Source organism: Struthio camelus, chromosome 1 (genome assembly GCF_040807025.1).
Source record: "Struthio camelus isolate bStrCam1 chromosome 1, bStrCam1.hap1, whole genome shotgun sequence".
NCBI lineage: Eukaryota > Metazoa > Chordata > Aves > Struthioniformes > Struthionidae > Struthio > Struthio camelus.
Genome location: NC_090942.1, coordinates 34,662,346 through 34,677,095, shown reverse-complemented (window position 1 = coordinate 34,677,095; position 14,750 = coordinate 34,662,346). Strand labels below are relative to the sequence as shown.

General features: G+C 40.9%; 1 protein-coding gene and 1 pseudogene across 4 annotated transcripts in view; one reads left to right on the top strand and one right to left on the bottom strand.

Annotated features, from left to right (window-relative positions):
* TMEM117 (transmembrane protein 117) overlaps positions 1–14,750 on the bottom strand; it is a 240,055-nt gene that overhangs the window by 192,481 nt on the left and 32,824 nt on the right. The window lies entirely within an intron of this gene.
* On the top strand, positions 1,484–7,676 carry LOC138066202 (P2Y purinoceptor 1-like; annotated as a pseudogene).

Sequence of the window (14,750 nt, the reverse complement as noted above, 5' to 3'; positions counted from 1 at the left end):
TCTTAGTTAAAGCTCAGACCTGCTATGTCTTCCTCACCTTCCTTGACTGTCACCCACCTCAATCCAGGTGTTCATACTCTTCCGTAAATTTGGACCTTCTTTGGTGTTCACAACTCTGTCCTCTAGAAATTCACCTCTTGCCTCTACTGATTTTGGCACATACTGTCTGTCTAGCTCATCATCTCTCATACTTGCATGGCCCTATAACAACTAATGAAGTGTCACTGTTTTGTCAAGGGTTACCACAGATGGTCTATTTTTTTTCTGGATGTAATTGTCCTTTGAAAAAATAGGTGGATTTTTTAACATGTTCTCTAATTGTGTGGAGTCCTGAAAACCTCACCAGAACAGGAGACGGGAATTTCCCTTTGTAAAGGGGGAGAGCACCGCAGCAGAAGTCAAAAGAGTTACGGAAGGCAACCAGTAATTGAAGCAGTCAGCTGAAGGAGTACATCTAATGAAGAAACAGCATTTCATGCATTCATGTGCTAGTAGATGTCAATACAGGGAAAACAAGAGGAAGACAGAAGGTATCAGGACAGATGATATGGCAAATCAAGGGGAGACTGAATGGTCTAGGAGAGAGGCAGTCTCTGGGAGCTGCTGGCGAACTGGAAAATCTAGAATAGAAAGCCTGAGGGAGCTGAGGTGCTAAGCTTCCAGTACAGGTTGGCATGGAGAAAGTAACAGCGGGACTGGAAAGGGACCGGGAAATGGGAAACCTGGATTAGGAAACCTACAGCTCTTGACTAGACCTGGATGGATATGAGGGCATGAAGACTTTGGTAATTCTAGGACGAAGAAGAGGGCACTCTAGGCTGGAGGAAAGGAGAAGGGCCTTCTGATGCCCTGGCATAGGTTGGACTGGGGATTAGGCTGGGAGCAATAAAATAGTCTGGAGTGAGACTGGCTTGGAACGGGAGACCTGTGGGCTGGGAAGTCCACAATTTGCAGTGGGAATTAGGGCTGGGCACAGGGGGAAGCAATAAAGTGGGGGGAAACTAGTGAGAATTCTGGGATGTTCAGGGAATGGAATGGGAGGATCCCAGGACTGGTTTGTGTCACTGAGGATTTGGGACGCAGACTCAGGGATGGAAGACTGGAGGACCTAGAGCAGACCTGGATTGGCTAGGAGGGTTTGAGCGCTGCAGCTAGGAGGAGCTGGAGGACAGGAGTTCTGTGACAAGGCTGGGACTTTCCAAGGAGATGGGAAGCGGTGGAGCAGGAGAAGTGGTAGGCAGGTAGGTGGGGTGAACAAACTCTGCAATGGGGGAGATCATCACAGTTCCATTCCCCAGATCAGGAGCAGGGCATCAATAGCTAGGATTCTGGCAGTGAAGAAGGGGGAGGAAAGGAAGAGTACAAACACACATACACATGCACCAAGCTCCTGTACTCTTCTGCTTCTTCATTGTTGGAAACAATGAAAGCCCCAGGCCTAGACAGACTGGGAACTTGTGATAAGTCTGTCTTTCCCTGAAAAGCGAGTAGAAGCTGCTATAGTAATAGCAATTTATCCTGCCTGATTGAGAGGAGGAGCTTAATGATAAATGACATCTCTCTTATGCAGTTTGATACCTGCTCTCTGATGAGCTGCCATTTCCTACGGAATATTACCGAAACCTTGGATTAAAAACAATACTTGAAAAACAGAGTTGTGATTTCAGAAGAGCCAGATTAATGGAAAGGAAAAGCATAGTCTGGAACCCAGACTTCTGTAATACAGATGATTCCAGCATTTCCAGACCAGGTAAGAGAAAGATTTTTTTAAGTATTCATTCCATCCCTACTCTGCAAAGTAATATAATTTTCCCTGTTTAGCTATCACATACTCATTAATACATACACACATGCACAAATTTCTTATTATTTGAAGTATTTTTTCACAACTATTGCTTCCAATAGGTATATTCCTAAATCTTTAACTATCCCTCTCCTGTAGCTTAGGTTTGCCACACAGGATTTCATTAACCTCAACTCTCAAGTAAGTACATGAATATTATTTTTTGCTGACAGAAACAGTAGCTTAATTACAACAAAACTGTGATTAAATTGAATAACATGTAAATATAAATCAAATCATTAAAAAAAGAAATTGCATATTAGCACAATAATTACTGCTTAACTGCATACAGATATAGCCTTAGAGTACTTAATGTTTCCCTCTGTACTAGTAAATATAATATGCTAAATACAGTTGAACTAAAATATGTGAAATGCTCCCCTTAATAGTTACAATGCGTTACATCTTTTTATATCAATTCAGTTGAACATAAGAAAAGAGAATGCATGAGATTATTAACTTATCAGGTAAGACGTAATAGTAAAAATTGCAAATAGTAATTGATTTTCTTAACAAAACCTACCACTTTCTTTATAATGCTTTATTAATTTTATAACACTAATAGATGAGCTAAAGGGATTCAATTTGAGAGCATATTTAACACACGGAAATATACTGGCATGTGGATAGACAGCAATGTGGAAAAGATGCAGTGGAACACTACAGCATTAACCTATATGGCAACTGGAATAGATTTGCCCTAAATTCAAATGTGGATGTAAACAGGCAGTCAGAATTCTCAGAGTAATCCAAATAAATAAACTAGTTCATGTAAAATAAGGTCATTTATTATAAAGAATCGCAAGCAAAAAGGAACAAGGGACGAAGAAACATTGGATAAGGAGTAAAATTACATAAAATAAGCTGTAAACTCAGCTTATTATTTTTCTTTTGTTTTAGGCTGAATTCATCTGCTATGATAACCCTGTTAAAAACGTCAAAAAAACTCAAATGTATGCCAGGGAGGAATATGGTTCATACTATATATTTACACATATACATTTAGATATTTTAAAAACACTAGCTAAACCTAGTGGAACTTTGCCAAATACAAGTCAAATGCCATATGACTGACTACTAGCTGACAAATTGTGAACAATAATTAGCTACAAACATAGATCTATGTTTATAGTTAATTGAACTCTTAGAACTCTTTGGAGTTTCTAAGCTTCAAAAGAAGTTTCCTCAAAAAATAAATTTTTACTGAAACATGGTCTTCTACTTACCTAAGAATTTGGAGGCCATATTACAGGCACAAGGAGAACAAAGAGAAGTAGAGACCTCAGGATTTAGGGGACTGCAGCAAACTTAGAGGTAACTTGCTCATCAGTAACAATCAATATATTGAGACACACTGAGTCAATTTATATGTGGATCAGATCTTGTATGTCCTATACAGTCAAAAGATTTAAGACACGTTTTCTTCTAGAAAGAGAAACCCTCTTGTCTTCTATAACTGTGTGTAGATGCTGCCGGGGACGTCGAGGGGGGAGCTTGTAGAAGATATTTATTGTCAGAGAATATCATCAGTTGTATGCCACATTCCTTTCAGGACCCGGAGAAAAGACAACCCAACAGGTAGACAAAAAAACGGAGTCAATACAATAGGTCACTTTTTAAAAACCACAACTTTTCTAGCATCTTTAGATCCACAGCACAGAAGACGGTTGGATTTGTTATACTGCTTCTTATAGCAGCAACATGAAATTCTTACCTGTGAACTTTATCATACTTTCTTGTCATTTTTTAAAGTGATGGAGTCTCTAAATAAGTCAACCCTTTCCTGGGCAAAGCCGTAATATTCTAATATTAACCCTTTAATCAAATCAGAGGTATTTGTTTAGTTTTGGATGCCCCATCATGTGATCGGTCATTCTATGCACTTAATGTTCCCGGCCATCTCCATGAAGAGCTGAATCTGTTCAGATGAAAAATTAAATGCAACAGATTGGAAGTATTTTTTAGTTTTGAGAGCCCAATTCTACTTTCATCAAAGCCTAGCAAATCTGTTGTTAGTCAGGCATTTAACACCACATGCAGCCGCTCATTGGTCACAGTATAACATCACAGTGCTGTTGCCCACTGTTCTTGTCACAGCACTAACAGTTTCTTTTTCTTCTGCTGCTGCTAAGGCTGTGTGTGTGTTGGGGAGGCTTGGGTTAATAATAGATGGACTCAGCAGTGAACATAGTAATCTCAGAAATTGAAATTACCGGTGCAAAGTTTTGGACTTGAATTCTGAAGATGACCTAGTCATATCCTTTAGCTTGCTCTACTCTGGTGAGGCTGTAAGAAGGTGGACAGAAGACTTGTCATTTGCCTGATTTAAAAAACATGTAACTTCTGGAAATTATTAAAGCATACACGCAGGCATCCTAGACATCACAGCAGCTCCAATATCCTCAGGATGTAGCAGAGCTACTAGCCATGCTCAAAATGTCTACCCATGCGCAGTGAAGGTAGGTCCTGACAACAGAGAAGTCTGCAGATTCTTCAGATGGAAGACCAGGAGTTCTTGTTACAGTTCTTACGACAGGAGTCAAACCACTTGCATCCTTTCCCTGCTTATTATGGTACCTCAGGAAAGGCTCTGTTTTCTCCCTGAGCCTGTTTTCCTGTGTCCATCTTGTTTGACAGACTGCAGCTCACTCAAGGCAAACATAAAACACACTATTTCAAGAATCTAGTCTTGGTTATGGCCTCTAAGCTTTACTATAATACAAAGAATAAATAAGAAGCAGTAAGAATAGTTTAGAAAATCCAAATCAGAATCCCAAAGTAGGCATATGGGAAATGTCTACACAGACAAACGCAGACATTTTTAATCACTCCCCAACTCCAAATACATTTTATCCACCTTTATGTGCAGGTCCAACCTCTCTAGATATACAACTAACTTCATATAGCTCAGCCCTGAGTGCCATCTACTAAACTGAAGGGGATGAAGGGGAAAGGAGATTTATCAATACAGGTCTGTAATTGCCCTAAAACAGTTACACAGCTACGCTTCCAGGCTGTCTCTGGCCACCTTACAGCAGAGTAGAGCAGGTGGCATAGCTCTCTGCCTCCCTCCATTTAAACATGCCTAACGCCCTTTTCCAAGAGCTTGATAAGATGAAGAATTGCTAGCATTACAGCTCCTTCATGCAGGTTTGGCCATGTCGTTCACAGCCAATTTAGGGCTTATTTATGCTGCCAGCACAACTTGGAAACAAGTTTAGATCACTTTTACTACCATACATTATAAAGCAAATGTTACTGAACTGTATGGTGCCCATCAGGGTGTACCTCAAGATTTTACAGGCATATCTTAAAAATTTCAGTTGAGGAAAAAAATCCTGCAAAGTTTGATATTCACAAAGGCTATGGAGAAGAGTAGGGAAAAATACAATTCCCCCAGGTCAAAGTGCAATGTTTCAATACTTAACAAGACATTTAAAGAACAAACATTCTCCACCTGTGAAACACACTGGGAGTTGAACAGATGGTTTTCTATTCATATGCACTTCCTAGAAAGTCACTTGTCTGCTTTGTGGCTGAGTGTCTAGAGAAAAAATTTTCCTTCTTAAAGTCTGCTTTGTGGCTGAGTGTCTAGAGAAAAAATTTTCCTTCTTAATTTCATTCAGTACAGTCTAAACCAGTTTTTGTATGTTCATGTCTAGGGGAGCCATGAATTTGGAAAGCACAATTAGTGCCGTTTGTTTAACAGGTCTTCACTGGTACTTCGTATTTGTTGTAGTCTGACCTCTGCCTGTGAAAAGTCTCTTTGGAAAAGTCATATTGTAAGTATTAAGAAAGACTTGAAAGCAAAATACTATGTTCCAAAAAATACACTCCTATCAACTTAATGGTTGAACCTGTTTGAAGGTTTTCAGGCAACCAGTAACATTTTGAAAAAGAGTTCTTTCTTCCACTCAAAGCGGGTTTTCTTCTAAGTAAAAATTCATCCTGTCTTCCTAACATCACTGTATATACATGTCTATAAACTGATATTCATATGACCTCCCAAAATTCTACTTGGACAAACTTTACAGTTTGGCATCTGCTGAATCGTTTGGAGACACGTTCTAAAAAGTTAGCAAACTGAAATTGGTGATAGCTCAATCTGGCAAAACATTCCAGTCTTTGGAATATAAAATCTTTGGGATGAAAGGCTAGACTTTAAAAGCATAAAAACATTGCTTTGAAAAATTCGCTGTGGATCTATATTGTCCATTCATACTGTTCATCCGTAATGAAGGCTGATGCAAACTGCGCCATGAAGAGTGTGACAAAATGAATTCCTTCTAACCCTACCATAAGCACCATGTTTTTAGGCTGGGAAGTTCATTTATAAAAGAATGCAAAAAATTTAAATGCAGTTCATTCAGCACTGTAGATGGCAAGGTTTCTGCTGCCCTCAGCACAACCAGGATTTCATCCAGATTTGTCTGGATTCAATGTTCTGGACCTCAGTCCCAGCCCGCCAAGCAGCTAGCCATATCACAGGAGAGGACATGAGTGGTCAAGAGGAAGATGCTGTTCCTGAGGTTGCATGTTTTTGTTCTCTCACCTGTCATGCACTACACTCAACTGTAAATACTAGATCAAAAAAGCATATAAAGGCTTTGATAAAAGGTCATGGCAGATGTGCTTGTGCTAGCATTTTTTAAGTCTTACTTTTTTGGAATTTACAGTTGTTCACGTAGAAAACAAGAACGTCATACCGTATTACAAATTCCTTTTGTCAGTTCAGTCATATTGGATTTAAATCAACTTTGAAACTCAATACGTGTAATTCATTTTTTAATTTTAAAAGCTTCTGGTCTCTCTTTCCCCTTCAGGCAAACTCCATGGACTGATGCTGAATGGTACATGCGCTGCTCTCTTTTGCAATGAGCACAGCAAACTGGAGTGGTACTGTTATTTTCTTAATCTAGTTTGTCTTTTTACTTTATCAGTGGAATTGCTCGGCAGTACGCTTGCACTAGGACATTACACATACTGAATGAAGACATGGACTACTAGTACCATATTTCTATTTAATTTGGCATTGTGTGGCCTGACTTGGATTCTCGTGGCACCTTTTTCAGTATATTATAGTCTCCAGAAGTTAGCTGTGTATTTCAGTCAAACGCTTTATCAGGTCAGAAAGTTATTTTTCAACATTAATATCTATGGAAGTGTCTACTTCCTGACACCCATCAGCTTTGATCGATATGTGGGTGCTGTCCATCCTATTACTTCATTAACATGGTGGGACAAAGGCAAGGCAACGTTTTGCACCATTGCAGTATGGATCTTCATTGCTGTTGAATCGGTGCCTGAGATCTACTACATATTTGCAGCTGCAAGACACTATGACAATATCATATCCATGGATAACACTGGAGGACCTTTACATTTTGTGGTGCCACTCATACTCTCCAGGTTTTTATTCAGATTCCTAATTCCAGTCACAGTCATCTTTACACGTTATATGTTGACTCTCAAAGTATTACTACAACTCAGTAAACGTCAGCAAAGAAAGAACAGAACTGTTAGACCTCTATTACTGATTTCAGCTGCTATGATTGCATTGGCTGTTTCTTTCACTCCTTATCATGTTACGACGTTGGTGATACTAATTTATAGAATAAATTGCCAACTACACCTTGGCAATGTAAGCGCAGTATTTGCCATTTATAAAGTCACAGAGATCGTCTTGACCCAATCATTTTCATGGAAGCAAATAAAGCATTCTATCAAAGAACTAAAACTATAAAATGTCATCCCAAATGCCAGCAGCCAGTGCTGCTGCTGTCTGACACAAAGGGTAAGGGACATCAGTCTGACCCCAAGAACAGTGACTTAAGCTCCAGCCTACAAAGACATTTCTCTCTCTCTGCCCATTCAGCTTTGTGCTATCAGACCCATTTAAAACTTGGTCTCCTGTACGGCACAGCAATCTCTTGAATAATCAAAATAAACAGCAATGCAGAAAAAAACTTATCATGCAAGTCGACTGGAAAAGAAACAGTAGCAACTCCTGACTTTCTGGAACTGGCATTTTAAACATTCTTGTCATAAATATACCGGAACTTACTGCGAAACAGCACCTTTTACTTGTATGTACGAGATGTGGAATGAACAATGAATAAAGGTCCTAGGTAGTTGCTTTAACTCTGGGCAAGAAAATCAGCATAAGGTTAGGAACATACAGTCTGCAGGAGCCTTATAGTTATAGTTTCTATAACTATAGTCTTATAGTTTCTGTTATTTTTCTATAAATTTTTAAATGCTGTTGAGGTTGGACTGTGTAATTAATAAGAATCACGATGCTTACAACTGATCTTCTTGAGTATTTGTAGACGCTTATTTATCAGTACGACATTTTCATACTACTGACACTGCCAGTGGAACTTCATTAATGTGGGCAAGTGCAGCAGATTTCCAAAAACAAATACATAAAAAAATAGTAACACAAAAACTACTAAGGATAGTCAGAGCCACAGTGAATCTGTCCATGAAACAAACATGGACTGAAGAGCTTTGCTGAAGTCTTCCCCTGCACAGCTGTGGTTCCAAACTGATATGCAACGCGGGGTAATTAAATGCTGGGTAATTCCAGTTGTTATTCATCACTGCAGAGACGTGCGCAAAGAAAAGGTCCTGAAATACAGAACTGGCAGAGCTGCAAGAGTAACTGCTACACAGTCACACTTCTTCTCTTGTTAATTTAGGGTCTTTGCGCCACAATTTCAAGACAGTCTGAAGATAATTAGTCTACAAAGCAACTTAACAGAATGGTTGAGGTTGGAAGGGACCTCTGGAGATCATCTAGTCCAACCTCCCTGCTCAAGCAGGCTTCTCTAGAGCATATTTCCCAGGATCGTGTCCAGACGGGTTTTGAATATCTCCAAGAAAGGAGACTCCACTACCTCTCGGGGCAACCTGCTCCAGTGCTCTGTCACCCTCACAGGAAAGAATCACAGAAGAAGTTTTTCCTCATGTTCAGATGGAACTTCCTGTGTTTCAGTTTCTGCCCATTGCTTCTTGTCCTGTTGCTGGGCACCACGGAGAAGAGACCGGCCTCATCCTCTTGACACTCCCCCTTCAGATACTTGTACACGTTGATCAGATCCCCTCTCAGTCTTCTCTTCTCCAGGCTAACAGGCCCAGCTCTCGCAGCCTCTCCTCATAGCAGAGAGGCTCCAGTCCCCTCATCATCTTTGTAGCCCTCCGCTGGACTCGATCTCCAGTAGTGCCATGTCTCTCTTGTACTGGGGAGCCCAGAACTGGACACAGTACTCCAGCTGAGGCCTCCCCAGGGCTGAGCAGAGGGGCAGGATCACCTCCCTTGACCTGCTGGCAACACTCTGCCTCATACACCCCAGGATCCCATTGGCCTTCTTGGCCACAAGGGCACATTGCTGCCTCATGCTTCACTTGTTGCCCACCAGCACTCCCAGGGCCTTCTCGGCAGAGCTGCTTTCCAGCAGGTCAACCCCCAGCCTGTACTGGTGCCTGGGATTATTCCTCCCTAGGTGCAGGACCCTGCACTTGCCTTTGTGGAACTTCAGGAGGTGTGTCAGACTTCTGGTGTGTCAGACACTCCTCCCAGTTTCGCATCATCAGCAAACTTGCTGAGGGTGCACTCTGTCCCTTCCTCCAGGTCATTGAACAAGACGGGACCCAGGACTGACCCCTGGGGGACACCACTAGCTACAGGCCTCCATCTTGACTCTGCACCACTGACCACAACCCTCTGAGCTCGACCATCCAGCCACTTCTCAATCCACCTCTCCGTCCACTCATCCAACCCACACTTCCTGAGATTCCCTAGGAGGACGTGATGGGAGACAGTGTCAAAAGCCTCGCTGAAGTCCAGGGAGACAACATCCACTGCTCTGCCCTCATCTACCCAGCCAGTCATTCCATCAGAGAAGGCTCTCAGGTTGGTCAAGCGTGATTCCCCTTTGGTGAATGCATGCTGACTACTCCTGATCACCTTCTTGTCCTCCAGATGCTTAGTGAGGACCTCCAGGATGAGCTGTTCCATCACCTTTCCCGGGATGGAGGGGAGGCTGACAGGCCTGGAGTTCCCTGGCTCCTCCTTGTGGCCCTTTTGGAAGACTGGAGTGACATTGGCTTTCTTCCAGTCCTCAGGCACCTCTCCTGATTGCCATGACCTTTCCAAGGTGATGGAGAGTGGCCTAGCGATAACATCCACCAGCTCCCTCAGCACTCGTGGGTGCATCCCATCGAGGCCCATGGATTTGTGGGTGTCAGGTTTGCACAAATGATCTCTAACCCGATCCTCCTCGACCAAGGGAGAGTCTTCCTTTCCCCAGACTTCCTCTCTTGTCCCCAGGGTCTGGAATTCCTGAGGGCTGGCCTTAGCAGTGAAGACTGAAGCAAAGAAGGCATTCAATAACTCTGCCTCCTCTATATCCTTTGTTGCCAGGGCACCCACCCCATTCAGCAGCGGGCCCACGTTCTCCCTAGTCTTCCTTTTGCTATTGATGTATTTGAAGAAGCCCTTCTGGTTGTCCTTGCTATGCCTTGCCAGATTCAATTCCAAATGGGCCTTAGCCTTCCTTGTCGCACCCCTGCACACTCTGACAACGTCCCTGTATTCCCCCCAAGTGGCCTGTCCCCTTTTCCACATTCTGTAGACTTCCTTGTTCTGTTGGAGTTTTGCCGGGAGTTCCTTGCTCATCCTTGCTCATCCATGCAGATCTCCTGCCCACTTTGCTGGACTTCTTGCTCAGAGGGATGCACTGCTCTTGAGCCTGGAGGAGGTGCTACTTTACTAATTAAAAGAGCATAGTGTATAGTCACTAGGAACAGTTACCTTCATGTGTTGTCAAATATACCTTCTCTCAATATATTACATAGGCAACACAGTTATGTTTCATATTCAAGTTCCTGCTGACCTCCTTTCTTGCCAAGCCTCACACAGCACGTTTTTCATTATTAGAGCCCATATATCAGTAAGCACTTTATTTTCAGAAGTTACTAATGACAAGGTAATTTGTAATATACTTTGTAAATTTCCATAATTTTTTAATTTTCACAGTTTTAATATGATTTTGTCCTTACGTGTATGTAAAAATAAATCTGTTCTATATTGAAATCAAATGTCTTCTGTTGCATGTTTCAATTGCATTGAATAAAAATACATACCTAATATCTAGAAGATTATTTTTAGTTGTCTCTAACTGTGACGTCAAATGAACCAGGTCCTGATAATCTGAAATGCTTATGTTAGGATGTACTGCATCCGACAGCAAAACTGCTTGTCTGTATCGTGGTCAAGGGAGTTATGTACTCCTCTTATGGCAAGTGGTCCTCTTTTTCCTTTGACGACTTCATAATTCTGAATTTTCTCTTATTTTAAAATATTGAACTACATATTCTACTTTGTTTTATGCATGACTTGCCTATGACAAACATGACTGATTTTTTAACAATGCATTGGGTTCCTTAAAAAGGAGAACTTGTTAGCATAGGAATGGTCCCAAATTGGCAATTATATACAATAGTATACGCTTACATCTCACACTGACAGAGAAACAATGTCAATGCCATGTACTGATAAAGGTACCCTCAGCCAAAAAAGAGTAAAAGAGAGCTCAGAGTGAAGAAACACATGGATCTGGGCTAAATGAGTTTATTGCTCCCACTGGATTGCATTGCCAAGTTTTTAAACAAGAAGACATCTCCAACATCAAACACTTGCCATTTCTTTCAATCTTTATATTTAAAGTTACAGATAAACTGTTTCTTTCTCCCTTCTCTACTATAGTATTGCTTTTCAAGAAGTTAGTTTGTCTTTGCTCAGGCTAGGAAAAATTCAACGTGAAATCAAAGTTAGCTGTTTTGGACACATAAATATATGTAAAAACTCACAGCAGTCTTGAGCTAGGAAAGATAACTAAACTCCACTGGGAAGGAGAGATTCCCAGGTTTCCTCTGTCAGGACTTTAAATACGTGAGTATTTTTAGAAGGGAAAATAAGAACTTACATCAGTACCTCCTCCAAATTCTGTAATGATTTTTAATAGCAAGACTGTTCTTTTTCTGTTTAGACAGATCATTTTATTCTCACTCCATAAAATCTTACTCTACAGATGTTAATGTTACTATCATATATTAAGTGAGTGGCATTAGGAAGTTCTTTTTGTTGTTAACGACTAAGAAGCGCTTAATTCAGAAGAAATTGTGAAAACCATTATTGAAGTCACTTCCTGATTCTTGGAGAAATTGGAATTGTTTTGTCTTATAATTGCAGCTTTTATTATACCTATGAATGCAGCCCGTGGTCACAAGTACGCAAGAGCTGGTGAGAATAAAATCAAACATTTCCAATGAAGGTTGGATTGAAAGCAAGCTCCAGATGAATACGTAATTAAAAAGCTTCACAGATTGCCCTTCCACAACTTACAGGCAATGCCTTTTGCAAGCAGCATTAACACAGATTGCAGAGGTTCTTAAGCAATGTCTAGGTTTCACCTGCCTGTGTTCCACTATATTAAAAAAAAAAAAAAAAAAAAGAAGATAACAGTGAGGAAAATGCTTTAAAGTCAATATGACAGTCTGACTCAGAAAAAAAAAATTCATGTAAGGTAGGGAGAAAACACTGTCGTTTCATTCTGGTCAGGTAATGAGAACATAAAACCCATTTAACTGAACAAGAATGACCTTTATTTTCTCCATGTGACTGGCAGGATACTCAGTGTATAAGAGTAAAAGATGCAAAACGAGCTGCTTTTTACTTTCTGTCAGCATCACCCCATGAAAGAGCTGCATGGGCAAATAATGAGCTTGTTCAAGGCAAGCATCATGGAGCAGTGCCAGCAACTGCCATCAGAGGCCTGGGAGTACCAAGGAGTGTTTGGAGGGAGGTTAGTGCTTCCTAACACCTCTCCCGCCCCTTTGGATAGATCTGTGTCCACAGTCAATGACCAAGGAAGGACAAGGGAAGCAAAGAGGCAGGGAACTGCTTTTCAAGTGGAGAATCCAGATCTCAGCCAACTCATAAGATAAATTAGCAGGGAAATAATATAGATCAAGTCAGTATTGATTCCTGCTGTGTACCCTTTGATTGTCCCTGTCTCCCACGGATCTGAGCAAGACATACAGGCAGCATGGATGGTAGCTCTGCTCTACACATTTTGCTGGAGGAGAGCAGGACCAAGCTGGAGGTCCACTAGTTCACTTAGGTAGGACTGAATAAGGTAGGCGTCCTAGTTTCCCAATTCACTGCTCAGTGTTTGTTGGCAGAAGAAGGGGCAAATGTTTGCACTCTGGAATTCCACTAAAACCTGGCTGTCTGCATTGCTCCTTTTTGTATCCTGCAAAAAGACGAATATGGGGAAAAGTATATTATAAAAGTAAACCCTTGTCTCCATGTCTGTTTCTGTAGCTGGATGGAACCCTACATGGTTCACACAAACTTCTGAAGCTCATTACTTTTCTATCAGAAAAGCCATCAATAACAGAGGTCCAAGATGCTTGCAGACACAAGAATAAGTGGAAAGAATGGCAAAGAAACCACCTTATGCTTCTGAAAAGATTATCCCTAACCAACCCCAAGTAATGAAGAACACGAGGAAAAAAAAGGAAAAAAAAAAAAAAAAAGAGGTGTTCCTGAAAAAATGTCATTATGTTCTCCTGGTCTGGGCATCTTACACAACACGCCTTGTGCTGGGTTGAGTCTAAAGGGACAATTTAATCTTTAAAGATTATCTTTAGGATACAAAATTATTCTGAAAAATCTTTCCTTTTCTTATCTTCAACTGGTCACACTCCCTCATGATATCCAATTGTGAATATTCCCTAGTAGCTGACAAGGATTTTAGATATTCATTCACCTGTTCGTAAGTGATACCATAATCAACTAAACACACTCCTGAAAGTATTTTTATTCAACCAGGCTGAACTAATGCTAATGTTGTCCTGATTGAAATCAAAGCTTTTCTACAAAATAAGATTTAAAAGGCACAAGACATCTGTTCTTGTTTACTTGGTCATATCTTTATTTGGAAATACAAGCTCCTAAAATGTTTTATTATAATATTCCCCATCTAGCTTGACATACACAAATAAAATTAAGTAAGATTATTCCATGTTGCTACAGTAAGCACACAATAAACTAAAATGCTAAGAGCCAAAGTCAACATTGTCTATTATGGCACGTATGTTACAATACTGGTTTCTTACAGGTCGTTGTTTGCATTAAATCTGAGGACATGGTATCCAATTAAATGCCCAGCTGTTCCAGTGATTCGAACACACTATTTAATATTGCACTAATTTATTAGCCTACAAAAACCAACTGCAAGGTATAAGTAGCTTTCATGTACCATACCTAGTTTCTGAGCTATTACAGTGATGGACATCTTTATAATATTCTAGACAAATAAAAAAATAGACCACGGCCTGAAAGATTGGACTGTTTGTATATGTGATCAGCTGTGTTCAATGAAACAACTTCATTACTGTGAAACTCAGGTTTGCTTTATAAGCAGAAGTCAAATAGTTAAAAAAAACTGCGAGTTGAAGAGGTAAATTGAGCTAGAGATGTCTCAAAGCTGCTTTGCAAAGAAAGCCATCCTTACGCATCTGCTCTTCTGCATTTGGCTGTGTAATACTTTCATCTCAGACAAATGACCTCACATTTTGACACGTATTAAGAAACGAGCTAAGCTCTTCCACTCCCTGCAGCTAGGCTTTCACCCCCCTCCCCGTTCCTGCCCACTCCCAACATCTTCCTCATGCTGTGACGCCAGTGCCAGGCACAGGTGGACGATGACCAGCCACGTCTGCAGCCTAGGGTCATGAGGAGGAGGAGAAGGCACCATGCTGACTTGCATTCAGGTAGTTATGGAGGCCCCACTCTCAAATCAACTTTCCTTTAGGGCGTTTTCCTAACCTACCACCT